Raw genomic sequence first — 22,074 nt, forward strand, 5'->3', positions numbered from 1 at the left:
GGCTGGAGTAAGTCTTAACAGAGATTTCGGCAGTTGGAACCCAAGCACAGTACCGGGTAAAGCTTTGGATTCTCGCCCAGAAATAGCTAAGAAGAAAAAAAAATAATAATAATAATTTAAATTGAATCAGGTTGGGCAGACTGGATGGACCATTCGGGTCTTTATCTGCCGTCATCTACTATGTTACTATGTTACTATATATAACTTAAAAGCATTCTTGTTTAAAGATACCTTTGGGCTCTAACCGTCTTTGTAAGCACGAGTTTTCCCTTTTACTATTTTTCAAAGAATTCAGTTCTGCTTTTTCTTAAGAATTATGTTTCTGTATTCCCCTTTTTTTGTTCTTTCTTTCCTATCAATAATGTAGTTTTACCCTAATTCCTTGTGTTCCTGTTTTTTTTTTGTCCTGTTATGAGTCTGTTGATTTTATTTTTTGTTTCTAGCCTTGTTACTTATATTATGTAATCCCTTTTTAATGTTCTGTAAATTGCTAAGACGTCTGGATTTGGCGGTATAACAATATATATATTTTTTTTAATGCAAATATAATATCTTTTACTTGAGGTATGTAGTTTTCTTCCAGAGTCTTTGCATAAGGCATAGGAACATCTGCACTTGTAGCATGTATAACGGAAGCATCCAGGTAGTCGAAGGCTGGTTCTTCCATGATCTTGGCACAGATTTCAGCTCCTACTCCAAACTGAGGCCACCCTCCTTCCACTGTTACAAGATGAGTGGTCTTCATCCCACTAGTTTCTTTAGATTCAATGAACAAAATCTATTGACAATCCCTTCTCTTAGGGTTATTAATACAAGACGGCAATTCATTTTTTCAGTCACCGCACCTCAAATTTGGAATTCTCTCCCCATTTACTTAAGGGAAGAACGTAATCTGGAGAAATTTAAGAGTAATTTAAAAACTTTTATTTTTAGGGATGCTTTTGATAATTAGTTAACAGTCCGCTGATTAAAATTTTTATTTTATTGTTTTTATATTATGATTTATGTTTTCCCTGCCTTTCGTTTTTTACCCTGATTGTCTTACTTTTCTTTAAGGAATTTGTATTTCTTTCTCCATTTTCCTTATGTTCACTGTTTGTTAAGTACGTCTCTTAGTCCGCTTGTATGTAAAAAAATTGTTAAAGTATTGTATTGTTTCCCAAATACTGTAATTTTTTTTAAATGTTCATCGCTTAGAAATATGATTAAGCGATTAATCAAAAATTTTATTAAACTTGAAACTTGAAAAAAAAAACAACAACTCCATTGGTTGAATGGTACGCAGGTTGACAACCTCACACTCGACTCCTTCTTTTGCCAGCACAGTGGCAGCTTCCAAGCAGTGCCCAACCAACCTGGAGTGGGAAACCGTGGCTTCCTGGTCTTTCTATTTTAGCTTTTCCAATTGGAATCAAAAAGTCCTTTGATAAAACTTCTTCAGACATTTCAAAGGGAACACGGTACATTAATTCATTTTCCAGCATTCCAACTGGGTTATCATCTCAAATGGATGCTTTAAGTAGACCTCTGGGGTCCTCTGAATTCCAAGTGCTGACCACTTTTAGTCCTAGACAATGCCCACACCAAGCTGCAAAACACTGAGAATGTTGGGCAGCCAGACCTGCAGAGGCACCATATAACAAATTTTTAATAAAACAATCATGCTGAGCGGTGCCTACAATGTAGGTACTGCTCTGTGCCGTTTATAGAATCTGGCCCATAATGCATGCCTTTGCATTGATAATATAGCCAGTGAACCTATAGCTTAGTATCAGAGGGCCCGATTCTGCAAACATTCGTCCCAATGGAAGGCGGCGGTAGGCATCCTGTTGCCGTCTCTCAGCCAATCAGGACGCTTATTTAATAAAAAGGGGGAGGGGATAGATGCCTACATTAGAGGCACTTGTGCATCTACATAGATGCGTAGAGGGTGCTTAAGTATTTCCCAAGGCGGGGCGTGGTTTCACCTAGAAGTGGCATAGGGCTTGCTTAAGCGTCCCTATGCATCTCTGTAGGCATGAGACAGACGCCTCAATTGCTGCCCTATATTTAAGGCGTCTGTTCAGCAGCGCAGACACAATTTTATTTGGGACGCACGATTGGCAGCTGTCTCTTAGGTGTCCGCCGAGATTGGCGTCCTAAAGAGAATCAGGCCTGGACCTGGGCACAAAAACTAAAAGCTATACATATTCTTTACTATCTTGATGTATCTCAATGCCTTGCTATGGAAGGACAAAATTGATCTACGGCAAGTAAATGGAGACTGACACGAGATATTTTAAACCTTTGTCACATGCTATTCTCTATACTCTAAAGGACAGACTATCAGTAGAAATGGTTTTCTTCATGTTTATTTCTCTTCTCTTAATACTTGTCTCACCAATATTTTGTCTGCACCATCATGATTTTTCTCGGGGTGAAGTGAAAAGATTGATTCAGATTTAGACTGAATGCCCGCCCAAACTTATAATTATTTTTATTCTTAATAAATTCAGCAAACAACAGCAACAAATTTTTCTTACCCAAGCATTACCAGCCAATATAAAAATATAACTTCATTGCCAGAGTAATCTGTGGCAATGTTATAGCTTTTGCACAAATGAGAAATGAAAACTAGATAACAGTGCATATGCACGGAGCTCATAAATCAAATCTACCCTAAAATAAGCCTGCATTCATAATGAAGACATGCAAATATTGTTGACACGAGCAATACAAATCATTTCTCGTGTAAATCACAGAAAATGAGTTCCAATATATTTGTGGCTGGACTGAAATAGCAAATTTGCAGGAAGGTGGGAACAGTTAGAAAGCAGATGGAATCACATTAGTAGACCAGAAAAATTGGGCAATGCACATTATTTTGTGTATATTACAGAGATGTCTAGGATGCACATGGAAGACTCTTATCTGACAAAAGTTATCATTTCTTAATTAAGCAAGCCAGATGCATAAGGCTGGATATAAGTTTGGAACAAAAATAGAGTAAAAAGCTTGCAAGCCTGATCACTTGCAGAATTTTAGAATTGCAGTTTTCTCTAAGGGTCCCTTTTATTAAGCCATCGTCAATGTACCGAAGGCCATAGGAATCAAATGGGCTTTGGTACATTTACCACAGGCAGCATCACTACTGTGGCTTTTTAAAAGTGGTCCTTAAGGATTTAAAGGGATAGTTACTAACATGAGTTAAGAGAATATCACAATTTGTACCTCCTTATTGTAAACCACTTTGACGTAATTTTACCTGTGGAGGACCTTTCTGGACTAGCACAAATCCAATTTCTTTTTAGATCTGTAACTCATCAAGTCGCTAGGAATTGAGCAAGAGTCGACACCTAAGATATAAAATAAAGTTGGAATGGGTATTAAACAGCAAAATCATGTGTTACCTTGTCACAACGCATATTAGGATACTTTATTGTGGACTGTAAAATAATGAAATGGGTCATTCCATATCAAGAGGAAAATGGTAATGGAATTCAAAAAAGTGGGGGATAAAAATAGAGGATCTCTAATTAGAAAATGAAGGATATAAATTAAAGAACTAAGGCTAGTACTGGACAGACCTGCACGGTCTGTGTCCCATATATGGTGATTTGGGCATCAATGGGAACTCCAATAATATGGAACATGAGGATGTTACTGGCCAGACTTTGCAGTAGATATCCTGCAAACAACGGGATGGCAGGAAAGGCTGGAGTAAGCTTGGACGGCAACTTCAGCATTTGGAACCTAGGACAATATCAAACTTTACACTCTACGGCCCAGAAATATCAAAGAAGAGACAAGTTAATTTAATTTTATGGGTATAACTTATGGGCAGACTGGATGGACCATTCAGGTCTTTATTGGCTGTCATTTACTATGTTACTAAGTGGTCCAGAGCTCCCCACTCGACCATCTCAGAAACTGATGAACATTTTTAGGGACCTCTAATGAAGATATCCAGAGTTCTGGGGTATGGTCTCTAGGTCCAGAGTTAGGGGCCCCTTTATTTGGGCCACTTTGTTGTATCTGTGGAAGATGTTGAGTGGGGGCCCTCCTTGAAATTGGACCAGTTGGCATAGAATTACCCAAGTGCAAAAGCTTACAAATGTATGCAAAGAACCTAATTCTTATGCAAAACAAATAACACAGCTTATCTTAAACTCTATAAGCTGTGTTATTTATGGAAAAATAATACCAGCTCAAAGTTGGTATTACTTCCCTGCCAGGTAGTATTGGACCACTAACTCGGAGCCCAGTGTACCTAAACATCATCTTAAAAAGGCTGGTGCAGTTACAATATAATTGTAGTTGCCTCTCCTCGTGAAGACTCCTCAAATTACACCACCCTTGATACTTCCCATGAAGATGCCCCCATAGACCCCTTGAGCCTACCTCTATAAACCTCTGATGACCTAGGGGGTCCATGGCAGAAGAAATCCAGTCTCTCCTGCCCATGCCCTGGATTAGGCAACAAGCAAACTATTACTAGGGGTCAAGCTGCCACTTTGAAGCCAGGTCTGGCAAAGCAGGAGTGACTGGGGATTGTTCCTGCTGCAACCCAACTCAGACCACTAGAGATTCATAACGATAGGCCTGGGGAAGTCTATGGGGAGTAGTGATCTTTGGGAGATCTTTTAAAGGGATCTCCTTAGGGGATGTCTTTGGTAGAGGGAGTCCATGATCATACTTTATCCATGCAGCCCCTTTAAGAAGGCTTCTCAGGAACCTCAGGCCCATGTTCGTGACTTCAAGCTCCAGAATAAGCTGAATATTAAAGACTATGAGGTTAATCACAAGTTGTTTATTTACTGTGGAAATCACTGATCCTGAGTTACCACAGCTTAGTGACTCCCTTGGTAAACTAGTAGTAAAATGATACGTTTGATATTTCTCGACAGGAAAAAAATCCACAGGAAAAGTATAATTTGAGAGAAACAGAAGGCAATGAAGAGATGATGATAATGATGTTATGGTACTATTATTATTTTATGGCATATATTATTATTATATGGCTGATTTGTCTGGTATCACTGGAGAATGAAGTTTCATTCAGGTATTATCACAAAATTTAGCTTGAACTCAGGACTTCTGGGCCATTGCTGCATGGCTTTGTAAAAAAAAAAAAAAAAAAAAGGAGGGGGAGGGTAAGTTAGGTGCCTAGATTGGCTAAGCGCGCAGATCTAGGTACTTAACTGTAGGTGTGTTTTTTAATAGAATCAGGACCAAAATTAATTTGTCCTTCTCAGACATTGGTTAAAAATACAGCCATTCAATTTAATACAACTTCATTGGTCAGTTGTACTCTTGACTGAAATGGAATGTTTTTTGACCAATCTTATGCTGCTTATCATGCTCAATTATTAATTAAAAATATTTTATTAAGTATTCATACTCTTAATTGAAGTTTAAGGTATAAAAAAGTGCTTCATTAGACACAACATTGATCAGTCAAGTACTTCATTACACTTCCCCCTCCCCATTCACGGTTTCAATAATCGCGATTTCACATATTCGTGATTTTTTAGGGAGGGGGAAAAAGAAAAGAAAAACATCCTTAAGTCTTCCCCCCCCCCCGGCATCCCGGCCTTACATGGTGGTCTAAACATAGAAACATAGAAATAGACGGGAACTCACAGCAGCCATTTCCTAATGGCGATCTGAAGATTGCTCCAGCCCCGAAAGCCCGCTAGACCACCAGGTAAGGCCGGGAAGGCGGGAGGGAGGCAGTGGTGGGTCAGAGTCGGATATTCGCGGTTTTTCGCCATTCGCGGTCCAGCTCTGCCCCTATCCCCCGCGAATCCGAAGGGAGAACTGTAATCAACACTCAATGAATCTTTAAGCTCTCCATTAGCCTATGGTTCAATGAGTCAATCCTTGAACAGTTCACTGACCCCTATCACGGTTTCAACTCACACAACTATAATACGGTGACAGGTCAAATGTGCGCAAGCCAACAGCGCGCCAACAAAACCGCCAAGACAATTCAGCGCAAAGATAACAGCACGCAAGGATAACACAATCGAGCGCATGTGCACTGCTGTCTTGCGCGCATTTGACTATGAACCCTATAATACATCAATCATTTTCCCAAATCTCAGTCACAATTAAATAGTCCATAATAATTTGGCCCCCAATAACGAGTCCCAAAATATCTAAGACGTTAAAGGGCAAATTCTATAAGAAGCGCCCAAAAGTTAGGCGTCAATATAGTCACGATTCAAGTAAAATCGGGTGCTGTTTAATGAATTACGCTGAGCGGCACTTATTTTGGAGGTGCTCAATAAATAGGCCAGCACTAGGCCCAACTAAAAGTTAGGCGCCTATGTGAGCGCTTAAGCAAGCGTAAGAGCACTGATTCTGCAACAAGGCGCCTAACAAGTAGCCACGCCCATGCCTAATGTGCATAGCGCCTATTTTTTTTTTTGAAGGCTGCCTACATTTTTAGAGGCGCCTTATTGTAGAATCGCACTTTCTTGATAGGCGCCTAAGTTTCAATTATTGCTAATTAAGAAGCGTAATTGAGCTTGTTAATCAATTTAGATAGGTGCCTATCTAGTTGGGCGCCTCTAAAATAGATGCCTAACATTAGGCGCCGGTTACAGGATTTGGGCCTAAGTGCTTAATAAAATGCTCTCCAATCTACACTATTCAGTCCACGTGGCTCCATTGCATTGTTGATGACACAAAGAGGATTGTGAAAAATTGCAAGAGGAAATTGGGAGACTGGGAGACTGGGCATCAAAAAGTGAGCAAGTGCAAAGTGAGCAAGTGCAAAGTGATGCATGTGGGAAAGAGGAACACGAACTATACCTATGTGATTCTGGGTTCTGTGTTAGTTGTCATTGTTGAGGATACGTTGAAACCCTCAGCTCAATGAGCAGTGGCTGCTAAGAAAACAAATAGGATGTTAGCTATTATCAAGAAAGGAAAGGAAGACGAAAATGAAAATGTTATAATGCCCTTGTATCACTCTGGTCGCCATATCTAAAAAAAGATTTAGCGGAATTAGAAAAGGTACAGAGAAGGGCAGCGGAAATGATAAAAGGGATGTGACAAACTTCCCTATGAGGAAAATCAGATGCGACTAGGGCTCTTCAGCTTGGAGAAGAGATGGCTCAAAGGTGATATGATAGAGGTCTATAAAATACTGAGTGGCATGGAAAGGGTAGACGTGAATCACTTGTTTGCTCTTTCCAAAATGACTAGGACTAGGGGGCATGCAATAAAGCTACTACGCAGCAGATTTAAAACAAACTTGGAGAAAATATTTCTTCACAGAGTGTGTAATTGAAATCTGGAATTCATTGCTGGGGAAAGTGGTGAAATCAGTTAGCATAGCAGGGTTTAAAAAAGATTTAGCTAATTTCCTACAAGAGAAGTCCATAGGTGTCTATTGAGATGGCTTCAGGAAATCCTAGTTTTCTACCCCCCCACTTTCAGGGAAAAGTCACTTCAACTTAAACCCAATGCAGGAACATGTAAACAAGAAAACTAAAAAGTTCCTTTCACCAGGACAGACCTTACATATTATTTCAAAGGAAGCATGACCAACATACCATGAAATTAATTGTTGTGAATTGATTCAAAGAGGGATTGGATGGATTCCTGAAGGATAGGGGGATTGAGGGATACAGATAAGGGTAGATAAGAGTATGGAAAGAGTATAGATAAAAACAAGGGGGCTATAGGGCTAAATCAAGATAACATGACAGGTCATGGACCTGATGGGCCGCCGCGGGTGCGGACTGCTGGGCGCGATGGACCTCTGGTCTGACCCAGCAGAGGCAAATTCTTATGTTCTTATGATTAATTGTGAAAAGCGTGTCCTCAGTGTGCAGTCATAAGCAATGGGCACATAAACCCAAAGGATAAAGCTCAATACTTAACAATCACTGACTTTCTCACAGGGCGTTGTTTTTTTTGTTTGTTTTTGCTCTGTGACGCACACCATCATGGGACACACTCCGTATGCTTAAATTAAATGAATGAGTGCACAGTAAACAAATATGACATAATCAAGTGCTTCTTAAGAGATACCGTATTTGCCGGCGTATAAGACGACCCCCCAACTTTTACAGTTAAAATATAGAGTTTGTTATATACTCGCCGTATAAGACTACCCCTTCTTCCGCACACCTTCTGCACAACAAATATTATGTTCCATGGCAAAGTTTACAACTTTAAGTTTAAAACTTGCTTCATATTTTGTTCTTTTTGCTGGGGCCATAATAGAGTTGATAGGGGTTTGACTGCTGGACATTTTCTATACTGTACTGTACAATGGTGAAGTACCGTACTGTGGTTGGCTGTATACAAACCTGATTTGATTGGTGCCCTCCCTGTCTCCATCTCACTAGCAACAGTCTGGTCCACCCTTATCCATATATGGATAGTACCATACCATACGGTACTTTATCAGTACTAAAGTTGCACTATGTATTTTATTACACACTGCCTTTAATGTAAACTGTAAAATTGCAGGACATCAATGGGACAGGAGTGCCAGCCCTACACAGCCATACACAGCGGCACGCCTCCTGCTCGCCCCCGCAACTTCCTTAAGGGCTAGACTCCACACACGGCCGCATGTGCGAGAGACGTAGTATAGAGAAAAGGGGTGGGGCCAGAGCGCCGCTGCTTCCCGCTGCGCAGGATGAAGGAGCTGGCACCCTTGTCACACTGATGTCCCGCCATGGCCCCGCTGATGTCCCGGCAGGTTTACTAGTACCGTAAGCACCGTAAGGAGGTAAGGAAGGAGATGTTAGGGCATGTAAAGTAAGGGCATGTAAACAGTACCCTGCGTATAAGACGACCCCCGACTTTGGGGAGGATTTTAAGGTACTGAAAAGTCGTCTTATACGCCGGCAAATACGGTAATTATAGGTCAAAAGAGCCAATACTGAAAAATGTATTGGTCAAAAGAGCAGCTATGTTTAAAGCTCATCCCTAGTTTCTCTAGATGGCAAAAAAAAAAAAAGTCCAGTTCAGCCTGTTTGCTTCGGTTCCATGTGGTTCAAAATCTTTATACCGCTGCCGAATTGCGCTGTCTCCCAGGGTTCTACGGAGCACAGGTTCAAGGCCAACTGCCTCTTTTTCAGGAACCCATATTCATTATTTAACACTGGCCGTAATGTTTAGACATGCCGTCAGGTGAACAGAAAGATGCTATGCACTTCCTGAAGGGAGGGCGCCCACACCCACTTTGAGAGAAGTTCTGTTCCCTTTATCATTGTGCTCATTCTTCTTTGAACCTTTTCTAATCTCACTATATATTTTTGAGGGTACACCAACAAATCCACACAAGATAATTGCGCTCCAAGAAATGTGCCCCGACAATTGCACGAACAGACAAGTGCACGCACGAAAATTGTGGCTGGAAGGCCCTGATTTGCTCAGACTCCTCAGGCCTCATCCCTTGGGAGGGGCCTGAGGAGTCTGAGCAAATCAGGGCCTTCCAGATATCAAAACGTACCCTAACACTAGATAGGAAGTGAATCTGTCCAGTGTAGTAGGGGGTCCCCCCCCTCATAAAAGAGAGTTACTTTGTAACCCTCAAAAAGATAAAATAGTATCACCGTCAGGGCACATTTGACGGGTCACCTCCCGTTCAGTGCACATATATGTATTGCGCACAATTGTCGGCGTGCTATTGTCGTGCGCACATTTGATGGATCACCGTTTTTAAGATAAGGCGAATGCAATACTTGCGAAAGTCAAAATTGCGTTCTGCTCATCATGGCGATTCGTCTGTGCCATCCATAAGGGACCTGAGATTGAACTCATGTGTGACTATTCTCTTGTAGGGGACCCCAGGAATGGAATCGTCTACCTTTGTACATTACATTACATTAGGGATTTCTATTCCACCATTACCTTGCGGTTCAAGGCGGATTACAAACGGTTTGTCCGGATATTAGAAGTGTTTAGGGAGTAGTTTGTACATTTCTTTGAGCTGTTAAGGATTACATTTGAGTTGTCATGATGTTAGAAGTTCATCTGTAGTAATTGCAGGTGATGCCAGTGTTGGTTCGGTTTTATGTGTTTTATGAAAAGAAGGGTTTTTATTTCCTTTTTGAAAGTTTTGTAGTCTGTGGTTGTGGTCAATAGGTTATAGAGTTGTGGGTCGAGTTTTACAGCGTGAGTGGCTAGGAGGTTGTTGTACAGTTTTTTTTCTTTTGACGTTTTTGGTTGGAGGGTGTGTGAATGGTGCATGGGTTCTTCTATGTCTGGTTGAGGTGGATTGAATTAGTCGATTGTTTCAATAGGCTGGGCTGTCTCCGTTTATTTCTTTAAATAGTAGGCAGTAAAATTTGAAGTGTATTCTCGCTTTTATTGGGAGCCAATGTGAGTCGTGGTATGCCTCTGTGATGTGGTCATATTTCTTCAGTGAGCAGACCAGTCTTAGGGCTGTGTTTTGTACTGTTTGTAACTGTTTTATCATGGTTGCTGTGCATGGGAGATATAATATGTTGCAGTAGTCTATTAGACCTAGGATTAGGGATTGTACCAAGAGTTGGAATTGTTTTCTGTCGAAGAATTTTCTGATTTGCCTCAGGTTTCTCATGATTGCGAATGATTTTTTTTTTTATTGTATTGTTGATTTGTGGCTGCATTGTACAGCCTCTGTCTATTAGCACTCCCAGGAGTTTTAAAATGGGTTGGATGTGGTATGTTGTAGAGTTTATGACAAGGCTTGTTACGGTTGGGATTTTGTTATTTTCGAGTAGGATGAAGTTTGTTTTGTCCGGATTTAGTTTTAGTTTGTGGTCTTTCATCCAAGTTGCTATTGTTTCAAGTGTTCTGTGTATTTTGTCTGTCATGGATGGTGCTGGTTGATCGAACGGAAGGAGAATGGTGATGTCATCTGCATAGCTGTGGGAGGTTAGACCTTGTTTGTCTAGGTAGGAGCTGAGGGAGGCAATGTACAGGTTGAAGAGTGTGGGAGAAAGAGGTGATCCTTGGGGTACTCTGCAGGGGTTAGCCCATGGCTCAGATTTTTCTTTGTTTTAACTCTGTATGTTCTGGATTGTGGGAATCCTTTAAACCATGATAGTATCTTACCACTGATTTCTATTGAGTCCAGTATCTGTAGAAGGATGTTATGGTCTACCAGGTCAAAGGCTGCGGAGAGATCTAGTTGGATAATTAGCATTTTTTTGGCCTGTGCCGAGGTGTTGTCTGGCGGTGTCCGTGAGTGAGCCAAGGAAGCAATGCAATCTCGCTGGGTTGAAGAAGCTATTGAAGAGGCATTTCTTTTGGCACATGAAGTATGGGCATTAAGACTACTGTTTAGGGGTAAGCGCTGGTTGCTTTATTTGTCTGACTGTTTTATATATATTTTATATAAATTTTTTTAATTATGTATGTTTAGACTTGTGAGCTGCTTTGGGAAAAGTGGATTATAAATAAAAAACAAAACAAAAACCAAACAAGCAATACTCAAGGTTAGGTCGCAATATAGAATGCAGAAGCATTATAATAGCATCCGTTTTGCTTTTTTGGCCACACTGAGCAGAAGATTTCCGCACATTATCTACAATGATACCTAGATGCTTTTCTTGGGTGCTGACTCCCCAGGTCGGGGGTCGGCAACCTGCGGCTCCAGAGCCGCATGCGGCTCTTTTCCACCTTTGCTGCGGCTCCGGTAGTGTGTCACGCAGGCATGCAGCTTAAGTCCGGCGTCGCGGCGGGAAATAGCCATGCTGAGTAGTGAGCTCAGCACATACACAGATGAAAGCCTTGCTTGCTGATTGGTCCGGCGGCCCCGCCCCGCCGGACCAATCAGCAAGCAAGGCTTTCATCTGTGTAGTGCTGAGCTCACTGCTCAGCATGGCTATTTCCCCCGCGACGCTGGACTTGTAAGGTGCCTGAAAAAGAAATCATCCTGGCCGGGGTCGGTGTCATGCTCCGGAGATCTACAGCCTTCCTATCTCCCTCTCCCTTCTACCTGCTTCCGGCCACATCCCCTGCTCCGCGGCTCTCTTCGGCAACTCAGCAGCAGCTTCTGACGTCGGGGCCTACCCTCTGCGAGTCCCGCTTGTTTCAACTTCCTTTTTCCACAAAGGCGGGACTCGTAGAGGGAAGGCCTCGATGTCGGCAGCTTGTCTTGATCACCGCTGCTGACGAGTTGCTGAAGAGAGCCGCGGAGCAGGGGGGTGTTGCCAGGTGCAGGTAGAAGGGAGAGGGCCAGATGCAGGACTCGTGGGTGAGGGAGAAGAGAGAGAGAAAGAGAGAGGGGAGGGAAACAAAAGGAAATCTTTCATACTGGGCTGGGCCGGAGTGGAGGGAGGGTGGAAAGATTCTGGCTACAGGGTGCATTAACAAAGGAAAAGGGGGGAAAGCTGAAAATGGAGATAGTGACACAAAGAAGAGAAAGGGTAAGCAGGACCTACTGAATAAGGATAGAGATACAGAGGGGACATGAAGAGGAGGTGAAATAGAGACATAGAAGTAATGCTGAAAAAGTGGGGGGGGGGAGATAAAGACATTGAAAGGGCAAATGGTGAACATGGCGTAAAGATAAGGACAGAGACAAATGAAGATTCTGAAAAAGTGGTGAGATAGGGATATAGGTGAGATGGACACAAAGAAAGGTGATGCTGGAAAATAGGTGGAATGGTAATTCTGACAGACACAGAAGGGAAATGCTGGATCAAGGAGAGATGGGGCTCAGGCTGGATGGAATGAGGAGAAATGTCTTGTTAGTCAGGAACTTCCTCTCCTACGTCAGAATTGACGTCAGGGAGCGGAATGCTGGTCAGCGCGACGCTTCTGCAGGGAAAGCTTGGGATGGCGGTGGCTTGGGGGCTGTTCCCCGATGGCGGTGGCAGCAAACTGAGTGGCTTGGGGAAGGGCATGGAGAAAGAAAGAAAGGGGGCAGACAGGGAGACAGAAAGAAAAAGTTGGGGGAGAGAATGAGGTCTGGAGGAGAGGAAACATACAGGAGGCTGAAAGAAAGGAAGAAAGATTGGATGCACAGTCAGAAGAAGAAAGTGCAACCAGAGACTCATGAAATCACCAAATAGCAAAGGTAGGAAAAATGATTTTATTTTCAATTTAGTGATCCTGTATATAGCATTAAGATAAGAAACAATATATGCAGTGTTAGATTTGTTTTATAATGGTTTTGCGGCTCCAAGTTTTTTTTTCTTTTCGAAAACGGGTCCAAGTGGCTCTTTATGTCTTAAAGGTTGCAGACCCCTGCCCCAGGTGGACCCTAGCATCAGGTAACTATGATTTATTCAGCAGGTTTTTTGATTTATTCATTTTTTAAAAATATGCACAGAACTTAGGGCTCCTTTTACGAAGGTGCGTTAGGGCCTTAACAAGCGGAATAGCGCCCACTAAATTGCCACGCGCTCTAGACCTTAACGCCAGCACTGATCTGGCGTTATTCTAGAAGTGTACTGCACGGTGTAGCGCACGGCAATTTCATGCGTGCGCTAAAAACGCTAGCGCACCTTAGAAAAAGGAGCCCTTAAAGTTAGTGATATAAACTGATCTTGCGGTTCAAGAACAGATTATTTTGAAAGTATAACTTCCAAACTGGTGTCAGGTAAAAAGCGCGCCGGGACAAAGGCGCGCATAGACAACTGAGCGCAGCGTGGAGGCGCGCGCCGAAGAAAAGGACTGTTTTTAGGGGCTCTGAAGGGTGTGTGTGTGGGGAACCCCCCCCCCACACTTTACTTTATACAGATTGCGCCACGTTGTGGGGGGCTTGGGGGGTTGTAACCCCCCACATTTTACTGAAAACTTAACTTTTTCCCTAAAAACAGGGAAAAGGTTGTTTCCAGTATAATGAGGGGGGGTTACAACCCCCCCAAACCCCCCACAACGCCGCCGCGATCTGTATTAAGTAAAGTGGGGGGGGCTCCCCAACAAAACCCCCCCGTCGGAGCCCCTAAAAACAGTCTTTTTCTTCAGCGCGCGCCTCCGTCTTGCGCTCAGTTGTCGGCGCGCGCCTTTATCTTCCGCGGTTTTGTCTATGAACCCTTCCAAACTGGGTATATGTACAGTGAGTGACCACATTTTTTTTTTTCTTTCAAATTACACCACAGTGAAGATAAAAGGTCAATTTGTAGAATCTCCATTTTCTCAGGCCTCTCCTTAGCACGGAGCTCTGAAGTTACTAATGCACCATATTTACTCCTTTGATATAGGGCAAAGCAACCATACCAGTGATGCAGATGTTCGTAAAACAATGTTGAAACAATAGCTTGCTAGCTTGCAATTTCCCCTAGAAACACAAATTGTAAAAGACTGCATAGTAATTTTTTTTGCAAGCAGGCCCTACTTTATGCTAGCCGACGAAGAGAATAGGCGATGCAAAAAAAAAAAAAATCTCCATTTAAATGAAAGTAAACTTTCATTACAAATGTGCGATGCATATCCTATTTGTGAGGAAACAGAAAAATGGAAGAAAAACATTGTCGCTGTAGGTTTATAAAGGACAGAACGGTAATGGAACATTTCAGAGTACCTCATCTGAAACCCAAGTAACTTTTAGCCTGCAAATTGCTCCAAGAAATGTAAATATTCTCTCAGCCCTTTATACATTTATTAAGGCGATAGAGATTGCTTGCAGCAAAGTATATTAGGAATGCCCAGGCTAATGTCACTTGTTTACCGACTCTTATGTGCTATTCTTCTAAATCTGAAGGAACACGATAAACATGAATATTTCTGACATATTTATCAGATACCATTATCAGAATGAAAATACATATATTTGTAAATCCTTCAGGATCGAGGAGAAATAATATCTGATAGGAAAGACATGGAAATGCTCTGCTTTGTATGTACTGTACAGGCCAAAAAAAAACAATTTAACGTGTATTTACATTTAGTCAGAAGTATCTAAATAATATTTCCAATAAACTGTCTCATATGTCTTTCCGAGCAATTATAATTCTTTGCAGAAGACATTGTTGGATGGTTACAGAGGGAGGCGTCTTCCCGGGATGTCTTTTCATTATTCTGTGTAGTTAGATGAGGTCTTTTTATTTTCTTACTTTTATGGCCCAGTAGAATCAGCATTTCTACTTTTGCACTGCATTATATCTGCTCTTCTTTAGAATTTGCAACTTGCAGATTTTTCCAAACTAGTGCTACCAATTGATCACAGAAGGATACGGACAGGTGCGGGAAACTGCACGGGGACACCAGGAAATTCTTTTTCACTGAAAGGGTGGTTGATCGCTGGAATAGTCTTCCACTTCAGGTGATTGAGGCCAGAAAAGTGCCTGATTTTAAGGCCAAATGGGACAGACACGTGGGATCTATTCACATGGAAAGGTAGGGGAGGGTCATTGGGGTGGGCAGACTAGATGGGCCGTGACCCTTATTTGCCATCTATTTCTATGTTTCTATGTTGCAATTAATGGTAATGTGCCTGGCAGTTCAGTGGGAAGTGTGTGGAAAAGTGGTTAGAGCTATAGCCTCAGCACCCTGAGGCTATGGGTTCAAATCCATCACTGCTCCTTGTGACCCTGGGCAAGTCACTTAATCCCCCATGGCCCCAGGTACATTAGATAGAGTGTGAGCTACCAGGACAGATAGGGAAAAATGCTTGAGTACCTGAATGCAAGCCACCTAGCCTATAAGTGGTATATAAACACTAAAAAAATATAAATATAATAGCATGCATGCAAATTAGCTTTCTAAGGGCCAAGAAATAACACAAAATAACATCATGCTTCTATATAACCATGAGTTCCATGCAGTTTACAAAAGTTATATAATTAACAAGGAAAAGATCAGAAAACAACTAGTCAACCAGATACAGTGTTCCCCCGTGAATTCACAGTTCACGAATCGTGGACCCGGTAGTTCTTGGTCTGCTCCGACCGTCTCTTCCTGTAGTAAAGTTGGGCTACATTAATCAGGAGCTGCATTTCAAAGCAGCTCCTGGTTGGTGTAGCCTGACTTTACTACAGGAAGAGGCGGTCGAATCAGACCGCGAGTGATTTCCTTCACCCGCCGGCACTCCAGCTGCCTTCTCCTGCCTCTTAAGCTGCCCTCTCCTGCCTCCCCTGCCTTAAAACTGCATTTGCTGTTTTTCAAATTTCGTAGGGGGTCCTGGAACAGAATCCCCGCAAATTTCGGGGGAGTACTGTATTTAGAAAAAAGATAAGACTTCAGTTGTTTTCTGATAACGTTCATAAGAATAAGATGTTAATAATAGTGAGCAAAAATCCTTATTGTAAAAAGCTGCTTGGAATGAAATCGGATGGTCATGATATTTCTTACTGTTGCAACCTTTAAACCGAGGGGCAAACAAAAAGGCATGTGATTTTCTAATATTCTTGTGTGATGCAATAAAGAATCTGTCAGTTAAGTCCATTGGGGCTTGACTAAGGTGACCATACTTCCCGTTTTGAACGGGACAGTCCCTTTTTTCAGATCCCCTGTCCCGTTGTCCCCACTCACAGCATCAGGACGCCGAAATGTCCCATTTTCAGAGAGGTTGTCCCGAAGCTGTGAGTGGGGACAATGGGACAGGGGATCGCAGCCTGGATTTGGCAGCTGCAGCATCATCGCTCGGGCCCCGCTGACCCTCCTATCTCTCCCTCCCATGCGAACCCTGCCGACCCTCCCAGCGAGATGACCGAGCAGAAAACCTCCCTCCAGCAGCGTTGGCAGCCGCAGCAAGCTAAACAAGCTGCTTCGCCGCTTTCTCCTGCCGGTGAGTCCCTCTGCTGTGTCACTGATGACGTCATTACTTAACGTTATTTTTGTGCTCTCCTTGGTCCTGTTAGACGGAGTGAGAGCGGGAGGGAGGAGTCGTGGCCGTGGTCGCCACCTCGGTGCGTCCATGCTTAAGGTGCCTCCGCATGCGGGGTAGAAGTAGCCAGCATCGCCGAGGGAGGGCAATGGGTAAACCAGCGCTGTCTCCTTAGACTGTGCATGTGTGGCACGGAAGCACGGACCACGGACGCAGGGATCTCAAAGTTTGAAGTGTGCATGCACGCTAAGGGTTTTATTATAGCGGATTATAGATTTTAGGAATGATTGGCCACATTAAAATATCAAACCAAGTTGCTGTCAGCTTTCAATTAAATTATAATAATGAGAAAGTGCCTCGACTGCGGTATTTTAATAGAGCACTGTTAACAAACTTTGTTTATGGAAAAGCTGTCAGCAGTCTGGTCAGAGTATGCCCGTTTTAATTACAATATGGATATATCTCTCTTAAGAGTGTGGGATTCAGCAAAGGCAGTCTTCTGAGGGATAAATATCTACAGTCTCCACCAACCTTAATAAGCAGAGATTGGCAGGGATTTCTAGCCTACAGAGTCATTTTGCACAGCTAGAACAAAGTCATAAAATGGGAAAAAATGATAATATTTTATTAAAAAAAAAAAAATCAAAGTCACGGGGAAATTAACAACCTTGGAGACAACTAGGGTACAATATAATATATGATTAACACAAGCATTACTTGTATGAAAGTGCTAACAAATGCCAGTAGGGTTTTAATGTAGCAGGTAAATCAAATAAAGATTTACAAAATGAGTTGACAGTATGAAAAGCCAGATGCCCTACGTTCAAAGCAACTTAACCAGACAAGAGATGCTCCTGTCCAGTTTAATCACTTCTGACTGTCTAAGGGCCGAGCACCTGTATGTATACCACTTTGAATGTGGTTGTGTAACTACAAAAAGGCGGTTCATAGACAAGTCGGCGAAAGACAAAGGCGCGCGCCGACAACTGAGCGCAAGACGGAGGCGCGCGCCAAGAGAAAATTACAGTTTTTAGGGGCTCCGACGGGGGGTTTTGTTGGGGAGCCCCCCCAGTTTACTTAATAGAGATCGCGCCGGCGTTGTGGGGAGTTTGGGGGGTTGTAACCCTCCACATTTTACTGTAAACTTAACTTTTTCCCTAAAAACAGGGAAAAAGTGAAGTTTTCAGTAAAATGTGGGGGGTTACAACCCCCCACACCCCCCACAACGCCCCCACAATGCGGCGCAATCTCTATTAAGTAAAGTGGGGGGTTCCCCCCAACCCCCCCATTGGAGCCGTAAAAACAGTAATTTTGTACGGCGCGTGACTCCACGCTGCGCTCAATTGTCTGCGCGCGCCTTTGTCCCGGCGCCTTTGTCCCGACCTGACACCCAAAAAGGCACTATACAAATCCCTATCAAGTTTCTTTATTTTTGATATATCGTCTATCAAAAGAAGTGTCTAAACGGTGTACAATATAAAAAGATTGAATAAAACAATTAAAATAGGTAAATAAAAGCAATATTTTATCAACTATTAAAAATAATTGAAGGGAAGTTGGGGAGGGAAAGGTTTTTTAAAATACATCGAAGTAAAATTAGTAAAAAAGGAAGATAACTGAGGAATGGTAAGACATTAGGATGGGGATCGCGTCAGAAGAAGCGTTTGGTGTTTCAAGGCTTCACAAGAGTTAAAGGTTTGAGAAGCGGAAGCTGGTACTAGAGAGTAAAGGCGTCTTTAAAGAGAAAAGTTTTAAGTCTGGCTTTAAATTTTTCAAGAGAGTTCTCTAATCGAAGATCTAATGGGAGGGCATTCCTCAGAGAGGGGGCGGTGACCAATATTCCCTCTAAGGATTGATGAGGTGTGTGCGAAAAAAAATATGCATGAGCGACAAGTTACATACTCCACAAATTTATGAGCAGGCGCGGAGGACGAGTGCCCGTGAGATTGTGGGAGGGTTAAATACTCAAAACTTAGAAGAAAAACAATTTACTTAAAGTTTTTTTAATTACGTAATATCATCAGTTCTTCAATCTTCACAAATATTCTCTTCGATTCTTTTCAGTTTTCCAAAAAACCCGTTTCCGCCCCGTCTCTGCAAGCTCTGTTCTCGCAAACCATCTGATCCCATCCGCATAAGCCTCAGTTATGATTTTATACTGAATGTATTTTATTAAATTATAAAAAGAAACAATATTCTGTACAATTGTCATTTTATAAATACAAATAATACAGAGCAAGGATCAACAAAACCCTTGTCTCCCCTCCCCTTCACATATATCCCCTCTACTATCAAGAAAACTGAATAAGCCAAATTATTACAGAATGCTACACAGAAATATCATGCTAACAGAATACCGCAGTCACACATAGCAGGAATAGGGTTAGGGAAGTGCAACTAGGGCAACTGCCCCCCTGGTCAGAGAGATCCCTATGCCACTGCCTTGACTTTACAGTCCCCAAGTTATGTCTAACACCAGCTCTAGCAGGATATATATTTCAAATCTGATATATTCAAATCATAAAATAGAAATAAAATTATTTGTTTCTACTTTTTGTTGTCTCTGGTTTCTGCTTTCATCTTCTTTTCACTCTCTTCCTTCCAGCGTCTGCCTTCTCTGTCTCTACAATCCAGCATCTGCCCCTTCTATCTACTGTCTGACCTCTCCCCCTTCCATATGGTATTTGTCTTCTTTCTATGCCCCTCTCCCCTTTCCATCCAGCCTATACCACTCTCTCGTTTTTACATGATTCATTCCAGATTCACTGCTCTCTTCATTTTTATCTCTCCTACACCAAATCTAACATCTTTGTTCCTCTCAATTTCTCTGCTGACCCCCCTTCCCATCTCATTCCTGTCTCTCCCCTTCCCCTCCTTTAATCTCCCTGCCAGCTATTTCCTTCCTTTTTTCTTCTCCCTTCCCTCTTCCCCCTGTCCAGCAGTAACTCTCTTCCCTTCCCTTTCCCTCCTCCCCTCCCAGCAGCATCTTTCCTTATCCCTCTCCAGGTCCAGTACCATCTGTCCCTTTTTCCCCTTGCCCAGCAGCTTCCCAGAATCCTTTCCCTCCTCCCCTCCCAGCAGCATCTCTCCTTATCCCTCTCCAGGTCCAGTAGCAGCTGTCTCTTTTTCCCCTTGCCCAGCAGCTTCCCAGACTCCTTTCCCTCCTCCCCTCCCAGCAGCATCTTTCCTTATCCCTCTCCAGGCCCAGTAGCAGCTGTCCCTTTTTTTCTCAGCAGCTTCCCAGCCTCTAACAGTGGCTTTCTCCCCTCCCAGCAACTCTCCTTACTTGCCAGCCCAGCGATTCAGGAAGGCAGCCTTGGATCCTTTGTTGGGTCGCACCACATCTGAGGAAAGCGGAAGTTGCATCATCAGAGACAGCCGCGTCTCAGCAAAAGCCCCAAGGCTTCCTTCCTGAATCGCTGCGCTTGTAAGTAAGGAGAGCCGCTGGGAGGGGAGAGAGCACACTGTCGGACTGCACGAACTACAGCTCGTCGATCTTGCCGGTCCTGTGTGGACCGGCAGGAAATTGTTGATGTTGATCTTGCCGGTCCTGCGCGAGCAGGGCAGACCACCACCGCCGCTTCCTCTCACCTCCGCCCGCGCTCGATTGAGCGACACGAGAAAAAGTATGAGCGACGCCACTGAAAATAGTGAGTGATCGCTCATGCGCTCAGCTTAGAGGGGACATTGGCGGTGACTGAAAAAATGGATTTGCGAGTGGTGTCGTAAAACAGTTCACGTTTTGACGGTATGGAGTAGGTATCTCTTATCTCCCATCTCTCTTATTCAGCGGCATTTAACCAGACAGTGCCTCTGAACATCACCACAGACCACCCTTGCACTGTCTAGTTAGTGCATTGGAAATCTATGGGTGGAGCTAGGGCAGAGCATGAGAGGACCTGGGACCTAATTAGTTAGCAGCTTTATCCCGACTACTAATTGTTTAGGTAAGTAGTTAAAGTTAGGAAAAGGAAAAGCCTGTCCAAACTTTAGACACAAAGCTAACCAGACATCGGTCAGAGTGTCTGGTTAGCTTCTAGGTTGTGACATTAGCTATCCTGCTTCCCCCTCCCTCTCCCTCTCCAAACTGGGACAGACTGAAAGTCCATCAATCCCAGTATCCTGTTTCCAACAGCGGCCAATCCAGGTCATAAGCACGTGGGAAGATCCCAAGAAGAAAATCAGATTTTCCACTGCTTGTCCTAGAATAAGCAGTGAATTTTCCCAAAGCCATCTTAATATTCACTTACTGAATTCTCTTTTAGGAAATTATCCAAACCTTTTTTAAAATGCTGCTAAGATAACTGCTCTCACCACATTCTCCTGAAATGAATTCCAGAATTTAATTTACACATTGAGGCTCAGATTCTGTAAATGGTGCCATTATCAGTGGTCACCTAAAAAAAATGGCTGTCGATAACGTATCCAATCACGCAATAGTGCCGTTTAAAGAACCGCGGCTACATGAAAAGTACTCTAGGCACTGAAAATGAAGACCAAGATTTTAAAGGCCTACATTTCCGGCACCTACTTTTCACATGAATCACGCCTATGGAGGCTTTTTATGAAGCATAACACAGACCAGAAAAAAAAAAAAAAATCTTAGTGCCTTGGGTTTTTGATCTGTTCCTAGGGTTATTTGGGGCACTGATTCAGAAAATTGCATTGGATAGACTGTATTAGCTCTAGTTTCTTAGATATGGTATCGTTGATTTTTATGCCTTTGGGATAGTAGAGCCAAACATGAACATTTGGCAAAAAAACATTGGCCTCTGAGGAAATATATGGTGGTTGGAGGACAAAACGTAATCAATGAACCTTTGGTAGCACGAGATAGAATCATACTGCCTCCACTTCATATAAGCTAGGCCTGATGACACAATTTGTAAAGGCTTTGAATAAAGGTTCGTGCATTGAATACATAGCGCATATCATACCTGGACTTACCAAGGAAAAACTGAAGGCAGATCAGACAACTTATAAATGACCCGCATTTCATAGCATCAGCGAATGAAATCAAATCATGTGCCTGGTCTTCATTTGTCCTTGTTGTGAAAAACTTTCTTGGCAACAAGGAGGCAGACAACTACACACAATTAGTAGAGGACATGCTCTCTCATTTCAACAGGCTTGGCTGTAACATGAGTATTAAAGTCCATTATCTGCACAGTCACTTAGATGACTTTCCAGAGAACCTTTGTGACATAAGCAAAGAGCAGGGTGAAAGATTTCCCCAAGACATAAAAGCAATGGAAGCCAACTATCAAGGAAGATGGGATGCACACATGATGGCAGACTATTGTTGGAATTTAAGCGACATTTTCCTGGCAGATCCTACTCTCTGAAGTCTTACAAAAGGAGCT

At 42.8% G+C, this 22,074-nt stretch overlaps 1 pseudogene; it reads right to left on the reverse strand.

Annotated features, from left to right (window-relative positions):
- Positions 1-490: 490 nt before the first annotated feature.
- Positions 491-4,725, reverse strand: LOC117366596 (annotated as a pseudogene).
- Between the last annotated feature and the right edge of the window lie 17,349 nt (positions 4,726-22,074).

This window comes from Geotrypetes seraphini, chromosome 1, assembly GCF_902459505.1.
Source record: "Geotrypetes seraphini chromosome 1, aGeoSer1.1, whole genome shotgun sequence".
Lineage (NCBI taxonomy): Eukaryota > Metazoa > Chordata > Amphibia > Gymnophiona > Dermophiidae > Geotrypetes > Geotrypetes seraphini.